The following is a 9525-nucleotide window of genomic DNA, read 5'->3' on the forward strand; positions in this document are numbered from 1 at the left end:
TTAAGAAACATTCTCTTAGATTTCCAAGTCAAAAAGTGAAATTGATCATATGATCACAAGAACACAGAATCAGAAGGACCATAAATATTATCTAGTCCAACCCAAATAAGGTTTAGATAAGTGGGTAGCTGAAATATTACACCAAATATTAAAAAATCCAGTGGTTCTCCATTGCTTCTAAGATCAAACCCAGACTTCTATGCTTGGTTTTTAAATCCCTTTACAACTTGGCTCCAAACTATATTTCCAGATTTATTTATATTGCTTCCTTTCATGCACTCTACTGTCCAGTCAAACTGCTGCTATTAATATGAGGAATACTTAGTATTTATATGGTGCTTTTATGATTTGCAAATATTTCTCATTTGATTCTCACAACCATCCTGTGAGGTAGATGCTATTATTAACCCCATTTTACTGACAAGAAAATTGATACTTAAAAGCTTAATTGATTTGCCCAGGGTTACAGAGATATTAATGTCTGAGATAGTATTAGAACCTGGGTTTTCCTAATTCAAAATCTATCTTTTTACTCACTATACAATGGAACTATTTTCTTGCTATTTCTCATATCCTGTACTACATCATCTCCCATGTCTAAGTCTTTGCACTGATTGTCTTTCATGACTGGAACGGACATCACCTTCATTTCTGTCTCTTAAATTCCTTGGCTTCCTTTAAAATTCAGCTCAAATGATACTTCCAACATTGTCTTACTTCTTTCAAAGATTAACTCAACTCTCACCTTCTGTCAGAGGTCTTTCTCCTTCTCCTCTACTATTACAGCTTTCTCTCTAAGACTATCTCTCATCTATTCTCTAACTGTGTTTTTTCTATCTCTCTATCTATCTGTGTATACACACACATACACATATATAGTATGTACATGTATGTGTATATGTGTTTATTTTATCATTTCTACCCATTTAGAATGTAAATTCCTTGCAGTTAGAGACAATATTTATGCCTTTCTATGAGCTCAATGGCTGGCTCATTCTCTTGTTGTTGTTCTTCAGTTGTATCCAATTCTTTGTGACCTTATTTGGGGTTTTCTTGGTAGAGACACTAGGGTGCTTTGTCACTTCCTTCTCCAGATAATTTTACAGATAAGGAAATTGAGGCAAAAGGGGTTAAGTGACTTGCCTAGAATCACTGAACTAATAAGTGTCTCAGGCTAGATTTGAACTCACAAAGATGTTTCATTTTTGTCTTGATATCTCCAATACCTAATACATAGTAAATGAATAACAAATTCTGTTTGATTGATGGATTAGTTGGGAAGACCTCTAGCCCGTTATATATATATATATATCCTCCTCTGAAAGAACTTAGGAAGACATAGGTATTGCTTAGGCTAAGACAAAATAAAGGAGCTGTAATCTTTTTCAAGCATGCATATCTAAGAGAAACATGAGAGTGCTCAATACAAAGAATTTCACAGAACCATAAGTGATTATGTAAAGCAATTGTGTACCAGAGAATTTTCTAATGATTGAGAAATTTTATACCTGTATAGTAGGAGCAGCTTGAAGAAAAGAATTATTTCTTTTATTTTGTCTTTGTATCCATGGCTTCTGACACAACATCTAGCACATAGTAAGTGCTTAATGAATTCAACTGAATTAGAAAACATCCCAGTCTAGTGCCTAGGATGTAGTAGGTATTTAATAAATGAATTTAACTGAATTATGAAACATCCTAGTCTAGTACTTGGCACATACTAGGTGTTTAATACATGCTTAGTGAATTTAATTCAACTATGAATCATCCTAGTCTAGTGCCTGACATGTTTTAGGCTCTTAATAAGTGCCTACTGGATTTAACTGAATTATAAAACATTCTAATCTTTGTAATTTTTTTAAATCATTGTAATGGGTGGGGCATGAATAACAAACATGTTCTACAATCTACAAAAATCAATCTTAACTTTTAGAGGATGCATCAGTGATGTTCAGTGAGCAATTTGAATTTGGGAGTTTGTTGCACGGTGCCTTCTGTGACTTTATGACAGGATAAAAGACAGAGCTACTCTTTTATCAGAGACCCAGCTATACTAATGTTGAAGCAAAGCAGCACACCTCCTGAGATACATTAAATCCAGCTAATTGGTCACATTTACACTTTCTGCAACATCTGCATATGAATTATTAAGCATCAGTAATACTCTTGAATTTCTACCTAAAACTATGCTGGGTTCTGTGATGATTCAGATCTCCAACTAATTGGTGGAAGAGCAAGAGATGAGCATTCCAGTCGCATTGCACCTGCTCTGGCTCAGGCTCCTGGCTCATGAAGTGATTCATTTGTTTGCAAGGACTGGGTAAAATCCTGGCTGAGCCATAAGCCCTCTAAACAAGGAGTTGCTTTGCCAGACACTATGCAGAGGGTACAGTGAGAATGTGTGTGTACTGTGCAGGCAAACATTAAAGCAAGCCTGCTGTTGAAAACAAGGCTTCATTTGATGTAGCAGGGCTGTCAATGGGCTCTGTATTCATGGCTGGGCTCTACATGAAGCCTCTATAGAATGATAGCTTTTTTTTTGCCACATCACCGAACCACCTGCACTATTCTATAGCAAAGCCATTAAAATTTCTGAAGACTCAAACCATCCTCATTCAGACTCAATATATTAAACAGTTATTAAATCCCAGAACCTGTTACATAGTAATTTGGGTAAAAGAAGAAATCATTCTAATGTGATGACATTAAGATGTCAAATTTAATTACTCAATTCCCCTTCAAATATTGCTTTGATCAGTTTGGTATTCATCAACCAAATAATGTATTCATTTATCATTTCTTCATTCAACAAATATTTCCTAAGGGCTTCACATATTCAAAGAAAAGAGGGATTGTTATGTTGGAAAGAGTGCTGGTTTTTGAATGACAGAACCTGGGTTCAAAGCCTACCTCTACCAACCATTTATTTCCTGTTTGACTTTGGACAAATCAGTTCTCTCTCGGTCTCAGTTTCCTCATCTGTAAAATATGGCCATATTTTATGGCTTGTACAATCCCTTCCAGCTCTCAGTCTATAATCCCATATCTTGACTCCTAATTCAGTCCTAAAACCTGAATGCAAGTCCTATCTTTTCTGTATGTTGTTTATGTGATCCCATGTAATTTATTTCATCTCTCATTGCCCACATTATAAAAGAGATGCTGATCTGTAACAAGGGAAGGAAGTTTCCACACTGAGAATTCCCTAAGCTGATGAATTAAAAAATATGGAGCCAATCTTGTACAAAGTGAAGTGCAAGGCACAAATAATCATTAGTCAGACTAACCAAGCACCCATAGATCTGGAAGAGATCTTAGAGAATCTAATGAGAAAATGGAGATAGCCTAACATGGCGGGGGGGAGGGGGAGAATCATTTACTTTGAAGTCATAGGAAGTCTGTCTAAATTCCATCTCTGATGCTTGCTACTTTAGCAACTTTGGCTAAGCCATCACCTTCCCAGGTCTTTTTTTCTCATCTGTAAAATGAGGGGGGCTAGAGTACTTCCAAGTTCCCTTTCAGCCCTAGATTTAGAATCCTATGAAGCCCAGAGAAATGAAGTGATTTGCTCATTTTGTTAATGCCCCAAGTAGATCTGGCTTACAAACCCTTTCCATGCCAGAGCCCAGTGTCTCCCAGATCAGCTTCACACACATTAAATTCATACTTAAGCTGGATGATCTTCCTAAATTCCTAGATTTCTCAAGCTTTGTCTAATAGTCAAGTGAGTCACAGAACGTCAGAGTTGGAAGGGACTTAGGGGCCAGTTGGTATAAGCTGTACTAGGACCAGTATCTCATCTACAACATCTTTGGAAAGTGGCCAATTATATCCAAAATGCAACTAAAGAGAATCCTTCTATCTCCAGCACACAGAACATCAAGCATTGACAGAACTAGGAGTTGGATGAGCCAGATATTTGAGGGTCATCTGGGTATTGCTATGGCACACTCTAGCAAGACTTATTCAGAAGTTGCCTGAAGTCTTTGAAGGCTTTCAAAGGAAAGTCTACCTGTGGATTACTATGGCTTAGAGCTGAATCAGCTCAGCCAACAAAGCACAATATTCATATAAATAATGGACCCATTGTCATCTCACAGAAACAAATAAACTTAGACACTAGTCTAATATGGCAGCTAGGTAGCATAGTGGATAGAGAGCTGACATCAGGAAAAACCTGAGTTCAGATCCAGCTTCAGACATTCACTAGCTGTGTGATCCTGGGCAAGTCACTTAACCCTGATTGCCTCTTATCTATAGTCTCTTATCTATAAGATGGGCTGGAGGAGGAAATGACAGATCACTTCAGTATCTTTTCCAAGAAAAACTCAAATGGTGTCATTAAGAGTTAAACATTACTGAACAACAACAAAAACATAGCATCCTGCCACAGATGTAGCTTGTAAGCTCCAATGGAGTCTCTATGAAGTTGAGAGACTAGGGATGTGTGAATGGTTCTCAGGCTCCTCTTAATGACATGTGACACCTTGTGGCAAATATAAGGAATTACAATTAAGGGATTGGAAGAGGAAGTACATGAGTTAGGAACATAGCCACCAGCTGCCACCCTTATACAGATCCTCATCACCTCTCACTTGGACAGTTAGCTTTCTGGTTGATCTCCCAGCCTTGTCTCTCTTTCTCTATTCTCTACTCAATTGCCAAGCCTTATATTAATTGTTTCCATTCGTTTGTTTTGAATCAGGACCAATAGCATCAGGGGTAATTCCTTGACTTGCATTTGAATTAGATGTAAAAGAGGTAGAACTTTACAAAGTTGTCATTCTTACTCTCTCTTAGAGTCTTTAAAGTCCAGTGGCAAGACAAAAATCAAGCTAACTAGCAATAATCCAGGAAAAGATACTGGAGAGATCTACAGGAGGGACATGACCTTTCTTTCCAGATTACAGTTTGTCTGAGGCAATACCCATAAGGGTTAAGTAAGAATTAGACAAAAGACAGCCTGATTTAAACCTGTGATTATCTTAATGTATAATCTAATCCAGGCTATCTCCTACTCAAACTTCCATAGCTCCCAATTACTTCTAGTATCAAATAAAAAATCTTATATGGCATGCAAAACCCTTTACATTCTAGCTATAATTCCTTTCTAATTATCTTGTACTTTATTCTCCCCTACACATTTGAAGATCCAACCACATTGACATACATGACATTCTATTACCTGATTCCAGGCATTGGATTGATTATCCTCAAGACATGGAATGCCCTCCTTCCTCACCTCTGAATCTCAGTCTCTCCCAAGGAAAGAGTGGATCATAGACATGAGAGAATGACCCAAGGAAATGAGTAGTGATGAGAGAATGAGGTGGAAAGATAATTTTGTCAATTGTATAAAAGATTGGGAAAAGAAGAAACTGACAGTATGGGCATTAATTAGGAGCTTATTCCAATAGTTGAGATAATGAAGTCTTACACTAGCATGGTAACAATGTAATTAGAAAGAAAAGGACAAATATGGAGGTGGATTCAATGGGACTAAGAAATTGATTTGACAGCAAACTGATTGGGAATGAGTCATAGGAAAAACTCATAGAATTATAAGATCAGAGGATTTACAGTTGGAAGGAATAGAGATCACCTCGTCTGATTTCTTCATTTTCACAGAGGAAAAAACTGGAATCCCATGTATGGAAATAACTACTTCAAAGGCATAAAGGTATTAAGTAGAGTTAAGAATGGATGTGAAGTCCTCTGATTTAAAATCTCACTTCATTGCTTGCTTGTCTGTTAAAGATGATGGTAAATTTTGATCCTGGGTGATTGAGTGGATGTTTATAACATCAACAGAAATGATGTGTTAGAAGAGTGACCAGTTTAGAAAAGAAGATAGTAATTCAAGTAAGAGAATAGGGCTGAGTGAAGAGAGAGGTTCATCACAGACATCATCAAGTCACTTCCTATTTTAATGAATTATTCCTACTAAGTGCTAAATTCGATTGTTTCTATTCTATGGAGGGACTGCAAGAACTGGAAGCACTCTCTAAATGCAGCATCATATGAGTTTTGACTTTCTCATCCCCTCCATATCACCTTCAAGAAGCTAGGTTCTATTTTATTTTTTTATGAATGATTAACATTATCTATCAAAGAGCCAGCTTCAATCAGGGAGGCAACTCTATTCAATTAGCTTAAAAATTGGTTTTATAACACTAAAATTACTATGTAAGTCTACTCTTCTTCAAAGCAGTTGAAATTCATTTTGATTGGTAAGTGGTCTGAAGTGAAAACATTCTGTTAATCTTCCTTCAGGTCTTTCAATTCTGCTGTTTATATGTCTTGGCACTGAGACTTACTGCCTACTTGTGCTTGTAGAATTCCGAGAAGTCACAAAAAATAATCCATTTTCTCCTTTCAAATTACTATATTTGTTGAGTTCATATTTTTATGGGTACTAAATATATCATTTACATAATTGAGTGAAGATATTGTGATGACTGCTTGTCAATTAATGCAAATCTATTTCTAGTTCTTCAGGAAGTTTGCCAATTTCTATTCCTAAAAAGGACTCGATGAAGCAAATAATTTGGGGGTGGAGATGTACTTCTGGCCATATGGAACAATCCTCTAAATGGATCAGGCCAGATTCTCAGCATCTGCCATTCAAAGGAAAAATCCATAAGTTGCTTCACCCTAAAGAGATGCCATTGTTTTTTTTTTTTTCTTTCTACTCAGATCTCTATTTTCTATGCAATTATTGAGCTTTGTGTGGAAACTCCATATTGGCTAAAATCAATGAAGCAATTTTAAAACTCCTACACAATACCCTTTGGTAGAAAACAATTATTTTCTGGCTCATGTATTTCTAAAGGAAGCAGACCAATATTCTTTTTTTCCCTCTCTGAGTACTGGGTAGGATACTTCACCTGCACTATTAAATATCATAAAGTGATGTTGTGTTTGTATTTAAGTTTATAAGTTCAGGTGATTTTTTTTTTTTACTACTTTATAAGAACAACAAAAGTGTTCTATGAAGGATGAGGGATCTAGAACTCTATCTTATTTTGTGATAGGTATAACAAATAAAGAGTTCAGTAGGCTAATGGAATACAAAGCTGATCAGAATCATGAAGGCATGCTTCAGATCCATGTAGACAATATCAATCTGAGCAAAACTCTTAACCTCTTATCCTTTCAGATAACTCTCTAAGACTAAGACTCCTGATACAACTCAGAAGTGTCATATTTACTTGGGTAGGATGCATTTCCTCATCAGAAAATCATTGGATTTATTGTCAGAAGAGCTAGGTACAAGTTCTGTATTTCCCACTTACAAGCTGTGTGATCATGGGAAATCACTTGAAACTCTATGTACTTCTTTGGTAGGCATTTCTTCCTCTTCCACTTCTTTACCTTTCTGATTGTTCTCTGACTCCTTAGCTTTTTAAGCTTTCTCAGACAGTTTCAGAACAGTCATTTTTGGGGGCAAGTATGGTATCCATAGTTTCTTCTTCAGCATCATCCTACTCCTCTTCAAACCTTGACACTATCATCTTCCATCTCATCTTTTTTTTTCTCATCCTCAGTCTTGTTTGGTTGGAACCATTTTCATTTTTGTGCTTTTTAGTGGTGAAGAATCTTCATCCTCCTCATCTTCATTGTTCTGTTCTTCAAATTCACTCTTCTTTCATCCCATTTTTTGTCCCTCAGTAAGAGAGTGGCTGCTGCTTTAGCTAGAGCAACTCCCTTCTTGCTTGTGTGATGACAACTTTGGCTGAGGTAGCCACTTTCCTGGCAGGGACACTTCCTAATTAGAATTCATGACTATTTTTTTTTTTTTGACAGAGGTGGTGGCAATAATAGCTCTTTTGGCTGGTGGTACTTTCTTTGCTAGTGTAGTCATAGCCTTCTTGTCATTCTTCTTTCTTCCTCTTCCTCCTCTTTCTCCTCCTCCTTCTTGTTCTTCCTTCTTTTTCTTGTTCTTATTCTTTTCTTCCTTCTTTCTTTTTCTTCTCCTCCTTGTCCTCGTCCTCGTCCTCCTTCTCCTCCTTCTCCTCCTTCTCCTCCTCCTCCTTCTCCTCCTCCTCCTTCTCCTCCTCCTCCTCTCCTCCTCCTCCTTCCTCCTCCTCCTTCTCCTTCTCCTCCTTCCTCCTCCTCCTTCTCCTTCTCCTCCTTCCTCCTCCTCCTTCTCCTTCTCCTCCTTCTCTTCCTTCTTCTCCTCTCTTCTTCTTCTTCTTCTCTTCTTCTTCTTCTCTTCTTCTTCTTCTTCTTCTTCTTCTTCTTCTTCTTCTTCTTCTTCTTCTTCTTCTTGTCATTCTTCTTCAATTAACATTTTATTTACCCCCAAATACATATAAAAACAATTCTAAAATAAAAAAAAAAGAACAATTTGTTTGCCTTCTCCATGAGAAAAAGGAATGGCAGGAAAGAATTTGGAATTCAAATTCTTTCCTGCCATTCCTTTTTCTCTATTTGATATAGTTTACATACATATGTAGTCATTCTTGCCTTCTCTTGGGGGACTATCACTTCTTCTCTACTACTTCTTCATGCTCATTGTCTATCCTCTTTGGGGGAGGAACATTACTTTGATTCATCTTGATTTTTAGCAGCCTTCTGGAACTTCACCATGGAAATAGGGAGTGAGTTAGGGGGACAGAGGGTACAAATCTGTTGACAGAGGCCCAGAGGCAATGAAGAAAGAAGATATAGTCCTTTGCTGGCAGAATCTGAGACAAGAGACTCAATAAATATTTATTGAGAAATGAATGATGTAGAGCTGGAGGGAAGTTTAGAGATTGTTCTAATCCAAGCTCCCTAATGTTCTCAATGAGGAAGTCAAGGTCTAGGAGATTGGGTAATTTGCTCAAAGTCACACAGGTAATAAGTGGTAGGCTCAAAATTTGAACCTAAGTCTTCTGATTCTGGATGCAATGCTTCAGTTACTACATAGTACCATTGCTTTACCATCAAAGTCTATGTAACTGTGAACTATTACTGCTATTACTGCTGCTATTGATACTGCTAGAAGCCAGGTGACATAGTGAACCTGGGTTCAAATCCTTTTTTAGACACTATTAGCCATGTGCCTCAGGGCAAATCACTCAGTTTGCCTCAGTTTCCTCACCTAAAAAATGGGGATTAAAAACAATATTTGTGTTCCAGGATTGTTGTGAGTATCAAATGAGATAAAAATTTTAAATAACTATGTGCTTGGTACACAGCCAGCACTATACAAATGTTAGCTATTATTACTATTTTAATTTTCCCATCTTGGGTTCTCCTGCAAAGAGAAACAGAAATGACAGAAAACAAGTACTACCTTGAACAGCAGAAAAAAATCAGTGGTAATGAGAATAAAGAGGAAAGGGGAAACAAACATTGCATTCACTTATTTGGTTTCAATTGATTATGCATGGCTCTGTGCTACAGAGAATAGGTGTGGTAGTGGAGAAAACAAATAATTAAGACATTCTCCTTGCCTAGAGAAGCTCACCTTCTAGCAGGGAGTGGGGCAGACACTTACACACACACACACACACACACACACACACACACACAAAT

Source organism: Antechinus flavipes, chromosome 3 (genome assembly GCF_016432865.1).
Source record: "Antechinus flavipes isolate AdamAnt ecotype Samford, QLD, Australia chromosome 3, AdamAnt_v2, whole genome shotgun sequence".
Taxonomy (NCBI): domain Eukaryota; kingdom Metazoa; phylum Chordata; class Mammalia; order Dasyuromorphia; family Dasyuridae; genus Antechinus; species Antechinus flavipes.